Below are 15,875 nucleotides of genomic sequence, written 5' to 3'. Positions count from 1 at the left end.
TATATATATATAATACATATATATAATATATATAAATACATATATATAATATATAATACATATATAATATATATAATATATATAATACATATATATATAAAATACATATATATTTTATATATAATACATATATAATATATAATACATATATAATATATAATACATATATAATATATATAAAATATATATACACACACATATATACACACACACATACATATATATATACACACACATACATATATATGTTTCTGCTTCTCTGGTTGAACTCTGACACAGTCATAATAATGTAAATGCTATTTATTACAGATAGTATTATGTTATATAAATGTACAAAGTATATATCAATATATAAAAATATACATACATATTTACATATATGTACATACATTCCAGTTTGTTTGTTATAAGGAATTAGCTTATACAATTGTAAGGACTAACTAAGCAAGCCTGAAGTCTGTAGGGCAGGCAGTCAGAAAGGAAAGATCACACGTGGGCTGCAACTCTTGAGCACAAGCTGAAGCTTGATGTCTCTGAACTGAGGGAAAGCCTAGGCCCTCTTTTAAAAGCCTTCCAGTTGACTAAGCTAGGCTCATCTGCAATCTGATCCTTTGCTTTTTTTTTATTAATTTAAAGCCAACTGATGAGAGTGATTGCACCTGCTAAATCCCTTCACAGCAGACCTAGATTAGTGTTTGAATAATAACCGGGAGAAGGTAAGTGATTTATACAAAATAGCTGCTCCCTCCCTTTTTGTCCTCCAGTTTGCAAGAAAATATCCCTTGTAGTTCAGCCTAACTATGAACATATTAGGAAGGAAATTCTGGGGAATGTAGTTCAGCCTAGCCAAGTTGGCACATCACAAAGCCGTCACAGTGCACCCTTTGTCAATTTGGCACCCGTATACATCTGCTTATATTATGCTTAATGTCCAAATAAAGACAATAACAAAGTCATAATTCTGCCTAACATGATACAACTATCTATGCACAACTGTAACAGGCTAACTCTTTCCAAAGAAGAGGATACAAAATCCCTGGGTGATGTTGAGTCTTCTTTGATATTTTGTAACATAAATACTGAGATATGAAATTAGTCATTGTTATCACATGCTAGATCATAAGGGAACAAGAGAGGGAAAACCACAAAAATATTTGGTTACTATATACACAAACATAAGCATGCAAATGAGGAGGAAATACTCATAACTATTACCATCCTCTACAACTGGCCATGTGGTCATTGCTGATATTTATAACTACCTTCTTCTACTATCCATTCCATGTTTCCTTTGTCCTCAGCAAGCACCTCAGCTAGTTGTAGGCTTTTTGTATAATGGTATGGCCTATACCTTCATTCTTGAAGCATCTGGGTTATTAGCAATCCTGCCTGAATTGGGTTATTGTAGTTTTCCATCGACTTTAATCACAAGACTTAAACAATTCCCTGGGAGATTCTCCTGTATTCCATATATACTCCTGTCTACCCCATTGTGTAGTACCAACCCAGTTACCCGCTGGTAGTCAGAGTCAATCACTCGGCTGGGCATGGTGGCTTATGCCTGTAATCCCAGCACTTTGGGAGGCCGAGGTGGGTGGATCACAAGGTCAGGAGATCGAAACCACCCTGGCCAACATGGTGAAACCTCGTCTCCACTAAAAAATATAAAAAATTAGCCAGGGGTGGTGGTGGACACCCGTAGTCCCAGCCACTTGGGAGGCTGAGGCAGGAGAATGGGGTGAACCTGGGAGGTGGAGCTTGCAGTGAGCCGAGATCGCGCCACTGCACTCTAGCCTGGGAGACAGAGCGAGACTTTGTCTCAAAAAAAAAAAAAATAATAATCCATCACTCTAGCTAGTACAGTAACCTCTTTCTTTGTGTGTAGATTCAAAGATGTATGAGAGACCAAAGTGGCCAGCTAGCAGTCTCAACTTGGAGTTCCAAAAAAGTGTTATAATCTATACTAGTTCTCTATTACTGCATAATAAGTTATCACACACAGTGATTTAAAACAGTGCAGATTTTTTATCTCACAGTTTCATAGGTCCAGACACAAGTTTAGCTTGTTCTCTGTTCAGAGTCTTACAGGGCTGCAGTCAAGGTGTTGGCTGGACTGATTTTTCATGTGAAGGCTCAACTAGGGAAGAATTTGTTTATAAGCTCAGATTGTTAGCAGATTTTACTTCCTTGAGTCTGTATAATTGAGTCCTTGATTTTTACTAACTGGAGGCCACCCTTAGCTCCTAGAAGCTGCCTGCAATTCCCTACCCTCTTCACAGGCAGCTCACAACATGGCTGTTTCCATGTTCAAAACCAGAAGGAGGCTCCCTGCAGTCTGATAAGACTTCTTAAGTAATGAAACATAATTACAGGAGTGACATCCCACACCTCTGTCATGTAATATAACCTAATTAAATGAGTGACGTCTCATAATCTTTACCATATCCTATTGGTTAGAAGCAAGTCACAGGTCCCACGCACACTCAAGGGGTGGGGATTATACAAGGACATGAATCATTGTGGGTCACCTTGGGTTATGTTTGCCACAATGACTGTGTAAATACTGTTCATTTCCTCCTCTAGAGGAGGAAATATAATCCTGGCACACTATCTGGCCTGGATTTGATCTTCTTCCTTCCTGGGGGTCCAATGGAGGACCAGTGGAGGTCCTAGAGGTCCAATGGAGGAAACATGTTTCCTCCTTCTTAGAGGTCCAATGTCATGACCTCTAGGCCATCGAAAAGAGAATGTTCCCAGCTTCAAAATCAAATGGATCTCTTTTTAATTATCCTCTGTCTTAGTCTGTTTGTGCTGCTTTAACAAAATACATGAGACTGAGTAATTTATACAAAGCAGAAATTTATTTCCCATAGTTCTGGAGACTGGGTAGTTGTAAGTCAAGTCTCCCACTGGTTTGAGGGCTGCTGTCTGCTTCCAAGATGGCCCCATGTTGCATCCTCCAGAGGGGAAGAGTGCCATGTCCTCCCATGCAGAAGGCAGAAGGGCAAGGAGCAGAATGCTGCATGAAGCCTCTTTTATAAGGGTCTTAATCCCATTTTGAGGCAAAGCCCTCATGGTCTAATGACTTCATAAAGGCACTACCTCTTAACATTATCACAATGGCCATTAAGTTTCAACACCTGAATTTTGGAGGGGACATACTCAAACCATAGCCCTCTCCATCAATTGTTTAAATTCATGACACATTTGGAATTTCTGTTTCTTTGTTTTGAACACAGGTATTCTCACCCAGAACCACACACTAAAGGGATTTTTGAAGTGGCGTAAACACATAAGGACAGAGAGAACTGGAGACTTGACAGTAGGAACAAAATTTAGACAGCTAGAAAGCAAACGGATAAGTGATAACTAAATTAGCAGATGTAGGAAAGCCAGAATCCTAAACTGGCTTTTGGAAAAGACTAAAAGCAATGTGATTTGTATCCTAGAACCCCCCAAAGGGCTCAGGACTTCACAGCACTAAGTAGATTTTGAAGTGGAGATGAAAGTGGGGTCAAAAGTAGGATTGTTTGAATACTCATGTAAGAAGTATTTAGATTATCTCCCCAGCACTCTACAGTCTACCAGCTGCACTTCCCCCTTTCAGGGAGAAGTTGGAAGTTTCTTCTTGGGAGAGGGTAAAACAGAGGGTCTCTGGCCTGGTAGATATCAAGAACATTTGAGAATGTGGGTGCCTATTGAAAACAGGAAAACAAGATGAAATACTGCACATTGACATCTCAGAATACTAGCAGCCAGGACTGTACTCTTTGGGAAGGAGATGGAAGACCCAGGGAATTTGAGAAGCCAAAGAGAAAAGGCCTACTTGAGATTCTTCCCCAGTGAAACAAGTCCAGAATGTGCTACAGTGAAACTCACAGTAGATAGGCCTCTCTTGGATCCAGGGCCTCAAATAAGCTTCTTAGAACTTGCTTTTAAATCTGAATAGAAAACCAAGGATTGTGATAAATGTTTAAGAAGCCTCAAAATTGAAAGATTGAAACCAGAAAAAATAAAAAGGAAAAATTACTTACAGAATCAAATTATGCAAGGAGAGTAAAACAAAAACAAAAACCCTACCATTAAGTCTCGGAAAAGAATGTTATTACATACATGAAATAAAATAGAATCTATAAAAAGGCACATTCTGAAAATAAAAGACTTATTGGAAAATAAAGACAAAAGAATATTGTACCCTTATACGCTTTTGCTAACATCTCTCCTTTCTCTGCAACGCTGCCACCACCCCCTACAAGCCTCTGGTAACTATCAATCTATGGTGTACTTATACGAGTTTGACTTTTTTAGATCCCACATATAAGTGAAATCATGAGGTATTTGTCTTTCTGTGCCTGACTTATTTCACTTAGCATACTGTCCTTTGGATTCATCAATGTTGTTGCCAATGACAGAATTTCCTTCTTTTTTTTTTCTTTGAGACAAAGTCTTGCTCCGTCTCCAGGCTGGAGTGCAGTGGTGCGATCATAGCTCACTGCAACCTCTTCTAATTCCCGGCTAATTTTTATATTTTAGTAGAGATGGGGTTTCACCATGTTAGCCAGGCTGGTCTTGAACACCTAACCTCTAGTGATATGCCTGCCTCGGCCTCCCAAAGTCCTCAGATTACGGGCATGAGCCACAACGCCCTGCCAGAATTTTCTTCTTTTTAAAGCTAAATAGTATATACACCACATTTTCTTTATCCATTTATCCATTGATGAACACTTAGGTTGTTTCCATATCTTGGTTATTGTGAATGGTGCTGCAGTGAACATGGGCGTGCAGTTATTTCTTCTACATACTGATTTCATTTTGTTTGGATATATATATACCCAAAAGCGGAATTGTTGGATTATATGGTAATTCTATTTTTAGTTTTTAAAGGAAACTTAATACCATTTTCCAAAATGTGTGCATACTAATACAAAATGTATGTATCTGTACTAATTTACATTCCCACCAACAATAGCCATTCTAATAGGTATGAAGTGATATTTCATTGCAGTTTTAATTTGCATTTCTCTGATGATTAGTGATATTGGGCATTTTAAAATATACCTGTTGGCCATTTTGTATGTCTTCTTTCGAAAAATGTCTATTCGGGCCCTTTCCCCTTTAAAAAGAAATTTCTTCTTAACACGGAATATCACTATATTGCCCAGATTGAACTCAAACTCTGGGGCTCATGCAATCCTGCCTCATTCTCCTGAGTAACTGGGATGACAGGTTTGCACCACTGTACCCGGGACCATTTTTAAATCAGGTTATTTGTTTTCTTGTCATTGAGTTGTTTGAGTGCCTTATATATTTTGGATATTAACCCCTTATCAGATGTATGGTTTGCAAATATTATTTTCGTATCTGAAGGTTGTCTCTTCACTCTGTTAATTGTCTTTTTGCTGTGCAGAAGATTTTTTGTTACAATCCCATTTGTCTACTTTTGCTTTTTTGCCTGTGCTTGTGGGGTCATATCCAAGAAATCATTGCCCAGATAAATGTAATGTTTTCCCCCATGTTTTCTTTTAGTAGTTTTACAGTTTCAGGTCTTATGTTTAATTCTTTAAGCATTTTGAGATGATTTTTATATATGGGATGAGAGAAGGGTCTAATTCTATTCTTCTGCATGTGGATAATCAGTTTCTCAAATAATATTTATTGAAGAAACTGTTCTTTCCCCATTGTGTGTTTTTGGCATCTTTGTTGAAAATAAATTGACCATAATGTGCAAGTTTATTTCTGGGATCTCTATCCTATTCCATTGGTCAATGTGTCTGTTTTTATGCTGTACCATGCTGTTTTGATTACTATTAAATATATTTTGAAATCGGGTAATGTGATACCTCTAGCTTTGTTCTTTTTGTTCAAGATTGCTTTGGCTATTGGGGATCTTTTGTGGTTCCATAGAAATTTTAGGATTTTTTTTCTATTTATGTAAAAATGTGATTGGAATTTTGACATTGATTGTACCGAATCTGTAGATCACTTTTGGTAGTATGGACATTTTAACAATATTAATTCTTTCAATCCATGAACATGGGATATCTTCACATTCATTTGTGTCTTCTTGAACTTCTTTCATCAATGTTTTATACTTTTCAGTGTGCAGATCTTTCACCTCATTGGTTAAATTACTCCTAAGTATTTTTATGCTATTATAAATGGGATTGTTTTCTTAATTTTTTATACTTCTTTGTTAGTGTATGATGCTACTGATTTTTGTTATTAATTTTTTATCCTACAACTTTATTTAATTTGTTCATTAGTTCTAACAGTTTTTTAATGGAATTTTTAAGGTTTTCAAATATAAGATTATGTCATCTGCAAACAGAGACATTTTAACTTCTTCCTTTCCAATTTGGATGCCTTCTGTTTCTTTCTCTTGCCTGATTGCTCTAGCTAGGACTTTTAGTGCTCTGTTGAATAAAACTGATGAGAGTGGACATCCTTGTTTTCTTCCTGATCTTAGAGGAAAAACTTTCAACTTTTCACCATTGTATATGATGTTAGCTGTGGGTGTGGCTTGTATTACCTTTACTGTATTGAGAAACATTCCTACCAACAGTGTAAAAGTGTTCCTGTTTCTCCACACCCTCTCCAGCACCTGTTGTTTCTTGACTTTTTAATGATCGCCATTCTAACTGGTGTGAGATGGTATCTCATTGTGGTTTTGATTTGCATTTCTCTGATGGCCAGTGATGATGAACATTTTTTCATGTGTCTTTTGGCTGCATAAATGTCTTCTTTTGAGAAGTGTCTGTTCATATCCTTCGCCCACTTTTTGATGGAGTTGGTTTTTTTTTTTCTTGTAAATTTGTTGGAGTTCATTGTAGATTCTGGATATTAGCCCTTTGTCAGATGAGTAGATTGCAAAAATTTTCTCCCATTCTGTAGGTTGCCTGTTCACTCTGATGGTAGTTTCTTTTGCTGTGCAGAAGCTCTTTAGTTTAATTAGATCCCATTTGTCAATTTTGGCTTTTGTTGCCATTGCTTTTGGTGTTTTAGACATGAAGTCCTTGCCCATGCCTATGTCTTGAATGGTATTGCCTAGGTTTTCTTCTAGGGTTTTTATGGTTTTAGGTCTAACATTTAAGTCTTTAATCCATCTTGAATTAATTTTTGTATAAGGTGTAAGGAAGGGATCCAGTTTCAGCTTTCTACATATGGCTAGCCAGTTTTCCCAGCACCATTTATTAAATAGGGAATCCTTTCCCCATTTCTTGTTTTTGTCAAGTTTGTCAAAGATCAGATGGTTGCAGATATGCGGTATTATTTCTGAGGGCTCTGTTCTGTTCCATTGGTCTATATCTCTATTTTGGTACCAGTACCATGCAGAAACATTCCTTCTGTACCTAATTTGTTGATAGTTATTTTTGATAATGAAGGAATGTTGAATTTTGTAAAAATTATGTGTGTTTATATCTTCAAGATTTTCTGTTTTTTTTTCAATCATACTTTATACTGCTTTTTTTTTTCTTTTTCTGTTTATTTTTTCAACAGGAGCTTTCTGTCATCCTGTTCCAATCTAGATTGGTTACTCTCTAGTTTTGCTACCCTCTTGTCTTCCCAGAATTTAACTATCTTCTGGGTTGTCTCCAGTTCTCTCTGGGTTCCATGTCTTTTGTTTTGCTGGAATTCCTCAGATAACTTCCCAAGAATAATTCATTGGATATAAATTTCTAAGTCCTAGTAGTATCAATTAGATAATGCAGTAAAAGTAGACTTTAAAAAGGAATGTATTTGAAAGATAATGGGGTGCTCACAGACCAGAGATTATGGATGAACCCAGTTCAGAAAAGATAAAGGTTAGGCAGCTCCAGAGGGGGATATAGCAAAAAGTGCTTATTAATCTTGTTTGGAATCTGCCACAAGAATCAACTCTCACTGTCATCAGTCTTTTGATCACCATGCTCAGGATTCACACTCCAGGAGAGGGGACCCTACGTGTCTGGCTTGGATCATATGCTTGCTACTTGGCTATGGAAAGGCAGGGTACCTTGATTAACAGTCCCATGAGACTACAAAGGGAGGGCAAGTCCCCCAAAATAAAAAACTTACTGTCAAAGACTGGTGGAGTGGATGCTGATCAGCCAAAATACAACATATGGTCATTATACTTTGCATGGGTAAAATGTCTTTATTTTGTTCTCATACTTTCTTTGATTGATTATAGAATTATAGATTGAAATCATTTATTTTTCCTTTAGGACTCTGAAAGCATTGCTCCCATTTTCTTCCTTCATTCAATATTGCGGGTAAGGACTCATGCCAGTCTGATTCTGTTCCTTTAGTAGGAACTTCTCTCTAGAAGTTTTTGAGAACCTTTATCCTTGTTCTGATATTTCATAAGGTGTGACCCGGTATGAACTTTTTCTATTCTTCATGTTGGCATTCTTTAAATATTTTCAGTCTGTATACTTGTGCTTTCTTTAGTTTGGGGAAGATGTTGGATTTTTCTTTCCTGTTGTCTGTACTTACTACTTTTTCTTCTGATACTTTCATCTTTTTCCTTATTTAATTGTGTTCTCTTGATGATTGCCATTCTTCTCCTTCATGATCTTTATTATGTTTGTGGTCAAAACTATTTTCTTTTGGGCACCTTGATATTTAATCTTTATCTTATTTAATGAGATTATTTTGTCTTTTTCTTCCATTTCCTGAGTTTGGTCAACTCTCATTCCATATCTTCCTATTTGTTCTATGTTCTATTCTGAGTTATTTTGAACTAATTATTCAAGGTGATTTAAAAAATATGAATATTATTATTTTAACATACTTAATTCAGGTTGAAGTGTTGTGTCAGTTTTCTCTAGCTGGGTCTTGCTCTGTCACTCAGGCTGAAGTGCAGTGGTGTGATCATGACTCACAGCAGCTTCAAGCTCCTGGGCTCAAGCTATCTTCCTGCCTCAGCCTCCCAAGCAGCCAGGACTATAGGCATGTACCACCATGCCTGGTTAAATTTTTTTTTTTTTTTCAGACGGGATCCCGCTCTGTTGCCCAGGCTGGAGTGCAGTGGTGCAATCTAGGCTTACTGCGACCTCCACCTCCTAAGTTCAAGTGATTCTCCTGCCTCAGCCTCCTGAGTAGCTGGGACTGCAGGTGTGCACCACCACGCCTGGCTAATTTTTTGTATTTTTAGTAGAGACAGGGTTTCACCATGTTAGCCAGGATGGTCTCGATCTCCTGACCTTGTGATCCACCCACCTCAGCCTCCCAAAGTGCTGGGATTGCAGGCGTGAGCCACCGCACCCGGCTAGCTAAGTTTTTCAACTGTTTTGTAGAGACGGACTCTCGCTATGTTGCCAGGACTGATCTTGAACTCCTGGGCTCAAGTGATCCTCCCACCTGGACCTCCTAAAGTGCTGAGATTTGCAAGCATGAACCACTGTGCCCAGCCTCATTGTCTACCCTCTAATAGCTTTGTATGATACTGCCTGTTATTTTGTGTTCATTTTGGAATGCCACTTTTTTTCTCTCTTGTTTTGGAGAAGCCTGAAGGGTAGAATTTGAGTGTGTATCTAGGCTTCTTAATTCAAAGGCATCCTTTTCTGTTGTTACAGTAAAGTTCAATTTTTATACATGGAAGTTTTGTGGGTGGAGTACGTGTGTTTTCCCAGCTTCTGGTTCTCTTTTCTTTCTGTATGACCTTTAATTTTTATTGCTTGCTTGCTTTTTTCTTCACCATCAAACATCCAAAAATTTCCCCCCCTTCCAAAACATCTACCTCTCCTTTAGAATGATGCTTTCCTAACTGCATGAAGATTTTCAAGGCAGTGTTCTAGTCCACCAGTTCTCAACCCCATTGTCAGTATATTTCCTCTTTTAGGCAGAACTCCATTAGAGAAGATTTAATCCGGATTCCACTGCTGCTCCACTGCTGCTGTCCTCTGTTCTTTTCCACACAACCTCTACCCGACTTCACTTTGGTGTGGACTCTGGAGTTGATCCCTCTGGTTTCATATGCTCCTTTTCCTACTTATATGTAAGTTAAAGTTGTTAGTAATCTCTGCCTCCCAGTTATGCTATGAGTTGTTTTATTAGTTCTCCTCTTATTATAGGACTTTTAAAAGAATATGTGGAGAAATTAAGTTTTAGGTGGCCACCATCTATCTTACATAAGCCTGCCTACATAAGCCTGCCTGCCTGTCTTCCTTCCTTCCTTTCTTTCTTTTTCTTTCTTTCTTTCTGAGACAGATCTTGTTCTGTTGCCTAAGCTGAAGTACAGTGACATGATCTTGGCTCACTGCAACCTCCGCCTACTGGGTTCAAGTGATTCTCCTGCCCTTAGCCTACTGAGTAGCTGGGACTACAGGCGTGTGCCACCACGTCCAGCTAATTTTTGTATTTTTAGTAGAGAAGAGTTTCACCATGTTGGCCAGGCTGATCTTGAACTCCTGGCCTCAAGTTACCTGCCTGCCTCAGCCTCCCAAAGTGCTGGGATTACAAGTGTGAGCCACTGCACCTGGCCAGGTTTTCTATATTTATTAAAGAAAAAAAAAAAAAGACTGGCCAAACTCCCAAAACTATGGCTTCTGAATATGATTTTCCAGTAAAAGGAATCAGAATTATATAGAGAAATGACTGAGTCCATGTCTGGGGCAGGAAATGTAGAAGGTGAGCCTAGAGTATCTTGTCTTATAAGGAAGGAAGGAAACTGTCAAAAATGACTAGAGTCATGTCAAAAAGACAGAAGCAAACTTCGGAAGGACCATACCTGTTAAAATTAGACACCTTGAGCATCAATAAGGATAATAACTATAATGATAGAAATACATTAAATATATTTAAATGGAAACCTGTGAATTCATAATGATAACAAAAATGAACTTTATTGGTTGCCTCTATGAGGATGCTAGGGAATCAATTCATTATTTTCAAAATGGTAAATGAAGGAAAAGAATGAAGCATTTGTCTTTTCTTAGGAATTGTACCTCTGAGTAACCAAATAGTTGATGCATGAAAAGTTATCTATAAAAGTATTGCAGCTAATAAGTGAAGAAGAAATGATAATACATCACCACTCTGCAGCCTCTAATGAATTTAACAGATTTAGGCAATAAATGATAGATGCTACATCAGAAAAAGAGAGCTAACACCTTAGGGGCCTGCTGATGGAAGTACCCAACACCACCTATGAAGTGTTTTTGACAAAAAAATTAAACCTGCATCTGATCAAGCCTCTAAATCTACTTAACAATTTACAGAACAATATGATAAACTTATGATGTAAAAAGATACCATAATGATGCACTCAGCAAAATCCAAACTGTGGGAAACACATTACAACTAACTTCTTCTTTAATGAATTTCAAGGAAAAAGCGAGAGAAAAAAATGATGGGGTGAAGGGAGAGGTGAAAGGAAAATTACTTGTAGATTTTGACACCTCAGAGATACATCAACCAGTGGCAAAGTTTGAACCTTATTGAATCCTGATTCATACAACTATAAAAATTTTGTAAATGAGGTAACTGAGGAAATATAAACAGTCACTGGGTAGATATCTGGGACTTACTATTATTTTAGGTGTTAAATTGTATTGTGGTTTTCTTTTCTTTAAAAAAAGTCATTTTCTCTTAGAAATACATACTGAAATATGTACAGTTGTCTAGGATATCTTCAAAGTAATCCTGCAGGCTGGATGTGGTGGCTCATGCATATAATCCCAGCACTTTGATAGGCCAAGGCAGACGGATCACTTGAGGCCAGGAATTTGAGACCAGCCTGACCAACATGGAGAAACTCCATCTTCACTAAAAATTAGCTGGGCGTGGTGGTGCACACCTGTAATCCCAGTTACTTGGGAGGCTGAGGCAAGAGAATCTCTTGAATTCAGGAGGTGGATGGTTTCAGTGAGCCGGGATCAGACCACTGCATTCCAGCCTGGGTGACAGAGCGAGACTGTGCCTCAGAAAAAACAACAAGCACCACCAAAAAACAACAAAATAATACTAGAGGAGGAAGTGAGTGAAAGAGAGTACAGATGAAACAAGACTGAAGGTAGGCAATTATACAAAATAGAATATATATGTTATAATATATATATTATATACATATATATAATGTATAGTTCTCTCTACTTTTCCCCCAATGTTTGGCACATCCCATAATAAAAAGTTATTAAAAACTGGGGGTGATTTTAATCTTGGATGACTGAAACATCCTCGTTATCTTAGTCTTTGAACTTTTTGAGTCTTTAAAATTTCTCACATAAAAAGGATAAGAAGGCTGGGCGCGGTGGCTCATGCCTATAATCTCAGCATTTTGGGAGGCTGAGGCAGGAAGATCACCTGAGATCAGGAGTTCAAGACCAGCCTGGCCAACATGATGAAACCCTGTCTCTACTGAAAATACAAAAATTATCTGGGCATGGTGGTGCACACCTGTAATCCCAGCTGCTCAGGAGGCTGAGGCACAAGAATCACTTGCACCCGGGAGGCGGAGGTTTCAGTGAGCCAAGATTGCGCCGCTGCACTCCAGCCTGGATGACAGAGATGAGACTCCATCTCAAAAAAATAAATAAATAAATAAAATAAATAAAGACGAGAAAAATTTATAAATAAAATTGTTAAATGACAAATTGAGTTAAATATTTACATTAAATATTGCAAGGGGTTATTTTACCATTTCACAAGTAAAACACTAAATTTCCAGTAGAAAATGGTTAACAGATAATTTATAGAAGAAAACAATGTCAAACAAGCATATTTGTAAGTGTTCAGTTGCACCAATATTGAAAAAAGTAAAACAAGATTTTTTAATGTATCAAATTATTTCAGATTATATCTAATTTTCACTGCTGGATTTCTGGAAAGCAATTTGTCAATATACATCCAAGAGTCTTAAACATGTTCATATCCTAAGGAAATATTTTTAAATGTAGGAAAATAATTTTGTTCAGGATTATTCATTACCACATTTTTCAAAAAGGAAAACACTGGAAATAGCAAAATATTTTATGTTTAAGTAAATTAGGTACCGTTATTTTTAGATCTACAACTGCGAAGACTTAAATAAAACACTTGAGTTACACGAGAAAATGGTCAGACTAACAATGACTGAAAGAAGGACATATAAATGCAGAAGAAACAGACTCGAGAAATGTCAAGATGTCCACAGTGGTTATATCTGGTTGTTGATTTATGGGTAATTGATTTCTCTATACTTGTTTTTATTTTTCACACATAATAAGCCCTGTTATAGCCAGCAAAAAATTACAAAAAAAGTCAAAGTCATCCTTCTTTCAATCAGCCTATTGCCTTGCCCCTATCCTCCTGACTAGACGGGAGCCCAGTGCATAATTTGTTTTTCAGGGAGAAGAACCCCTTTCATTCCACTGTTACAGATAAATCACCTACTATGGGAGTAGTCTTGGTACTCACATCAAAGTGTAATTCATCAGTGACTGTGATTGAAAGCAGATCCTTTACTCTTTTGTAAGTTAGGAAACAAAACGTGGGGGCAAATGAGGAAAAGAAAACTAAGGGGTTGCTGGGGAGAAAGAAGGCAAATGTCACCTGCTTCATCATTCTTTTTAGAGCTCTCAATGTGTACCTGCAGTATTGCTCAGACTTTTTTTAATGTGTAGCAGTGTTGCTATGGTAACTGAAAGCTACATCTTCTTCCATAAAAGCTTTATTGCCTTCCCTAGTGGGAAACAGGCAACAAAAAAAGAGAGCTCCAAGTTTCTGGGAACTGAGTCTTTATAAGGAGGTATATTTTGTTGTGTTTTGCACACTGTTTCAGGTTCTTCTTTAGGTCAAGGTCACCAGAAAGGGTGAGAGAAATATATTTCTGATGCGGGCTCTTGCAGGAATAGATTAAACCCAGATACCAGACATATTTCAGGATATGAGGGTAAAGCATGTTTTACATGGCCATGTGAAGGGACTTCTGAAGGACAACCTGAGTATAAAACACGTTTTATTATCATCATTATCAAAAAGTATGTGTCAGCCTCTGTGCCCATTCATGACTAGTCAGGGCGCTGGGTAAGACAGAAAGGTTCAAGCTCAGCTCACTCGGTACTCTGTCAAAGGCAGTCTTAGTGAGCACATACAACCACATCAAGGACAGTCACACAACATGAATACGGAGGACAAACTGGCATGCCATTCAGTCTCACTGTTTCCATGAGTCCACAGCTCATTCCTAATTTTGTGCTTTGTGTATTTGCTTGTCTTGTTTACCTGTCAATAAGGCCCTCTCTATTTTTTTTTAAGTCCCACTCTTCCTTCAAGACCCATTTATGAAGCTTCTCCTCTTTGAGAGATTGCCTCCTTTTAAACCTCATTGTATGCAGTTAGCATGAGCTTTTAGCATTTATGTTTTTCCCCAGGCATTCAATGATCACATGATAATTGAAGTATTTTATAGATAATCATATGTAGGTTTCTGATCCTTCCTAGATGAATGTTATATTAAAGATGGAAGGTTTGGAGAAACTCCACCTCTCATCAGTTTTTAAAGAAAATGGCCTGGGGTGCTCTGAAAGAGGCAGTTAGTTGGAAATTCCAACTGCCTGTCCTTTAGATTTTCTAAGCATGCTTCTGTACTTGGTAGCTGCTGATTGGCTGTTGCCAAAGGTGACTAGAGTGCTAAGCCAGTCAACAGGGAAAACTCGGCTCCTGACTTTGGGTCTTTCTTCTCAGTCTATATAGAAGAAAACTTAGAAAAAATATAAAAAAGAAAAACACAACTAGTTGGGCATCTCCTAAAGAGGTAATTACAGTAAAAAATATTAAAATAAGGACCCTGCCAGAGTATGAATTTATAGTGTGATCACTATTCCATAATAATGGAGTAACTATAAATGAACCAACTGGGGGAGGAGATAGCTTCCTTCAGTGGGGCAATTCCCAATGTTTATTTGGTGCCAGAGAAGAGAAAATGCCCAGATACATGACTTGTATCCAATAATTATGTAAAACTTATAATAATTACAAAGGAATGATAACTGGGGGTAATTTAACTGCTAAGTAGGTCAGTAGGGGAGTGTGATGAGAATAAAGAAGTTGCTGCAGTGTATAGAGATATGGAATTCAGAGGTATTACTTTTGTCAAGTGCTTATTCTGTATAGAATAACTGTTAGATGTTTTAAGGTATTTTTCATTTAATTCTCACAACAACACTGTGAAGTGCCTGTTATCCCCATTTTACTGAATAGAATGTGAACTCCAAGAAGTTAAATAGCTTGCTAAAAATCAAATATTTCGATGGACAGACTTCATCTTAGGCTGAAGTCTATGTCTTTACTCTAAACATGAGCTGAAAGTTGAAAGAAGATAGTATCAAATAAGGAAAAGTTGTAATATTGAAGGGAAAATAAGAATGAGACTGGAACTATGCCCCAAAGAGTTAAAGAAACCAGTAGGTAGCAGAAATTCTTGAGCTTGCAGGATGGCAGTTAAGAAAGCTTGCAGAACAAACTTGCTGACATTAAAACCAGAATTTCCACCATGTGCTTCATACTAACTCTCTCAAATTTGCACAGGTGACCCATGAAGAGGCATAAAGATTCTAATAATGGTGTTATGTCATTTAATTTGAATGTTTAGCAAAGTGATATAAGATTTCTCTGGTAAAGGGACTATTTTCAGAGTTTAACTGTGATAATGTCTCCACTTAATGTTAAATTCGTTCTTACACCAAAAATGTTCTTGAGCATTGCAGCATGCCGACAGAATTTTAATCTACTATTTGTTTCCTCTTACCTTGTGAAAACAAGTTGTTTTCTCAGATGATTTTTAAAAATGCACTAAAAACCTTCAGTTCTCCCCTGTTAATGTGATAAGAATGAATTCAAAAAAATCAAACTGTTTGAGCTTTCTATTGTCAATTAAATGTATTTAATAAGCAAGTCAGTTTTGATGAAGGAAA

The 15,875-nt window shown here is 37.4% G+C and overlaps 1 protein-coding gene across 2 annotated transcripts in view; it reads left to right on the top strand.

Moving 5' to 3' along the window:
* Positions 1–14,573: 14,573 nt before the first annotated feature.
* Positions 14,574–15,875, top strand: part of CATSPERB (cation channel sperm associated auxiliary subunit beta) — a 158,632-nt gene continuing 157,330 nt past the window's right edge. For both annotated transcript variants that reach the window (XM_054448695.2, XM_054448693.2), the window contains exon 1: positions 14,574–14,716. The gene's annotated coding sequence lies outside the window, so the exon portion shown is untranslated. The remainder of the gene's footprint in view (positions 14,717–15,875) is intronic.

This window comes from Pongo pygmaeus, chromosome 15, assembly GCF_028885625.2.
Source record: "Pongo pygmaeus isolate AG05252 chromosome 15, NHGRI_mPonPyg2-v2.0_pri, whole genome shotgun sequence".
NCBI lineage: Eukaryota > Metazoa > Chordata > Mammalia > Primates > Hominidae > Pongo > Pongo pygmaeus.
This window is presented reverse-complemented; position numbering and strand designations above follow the sequence as displayed.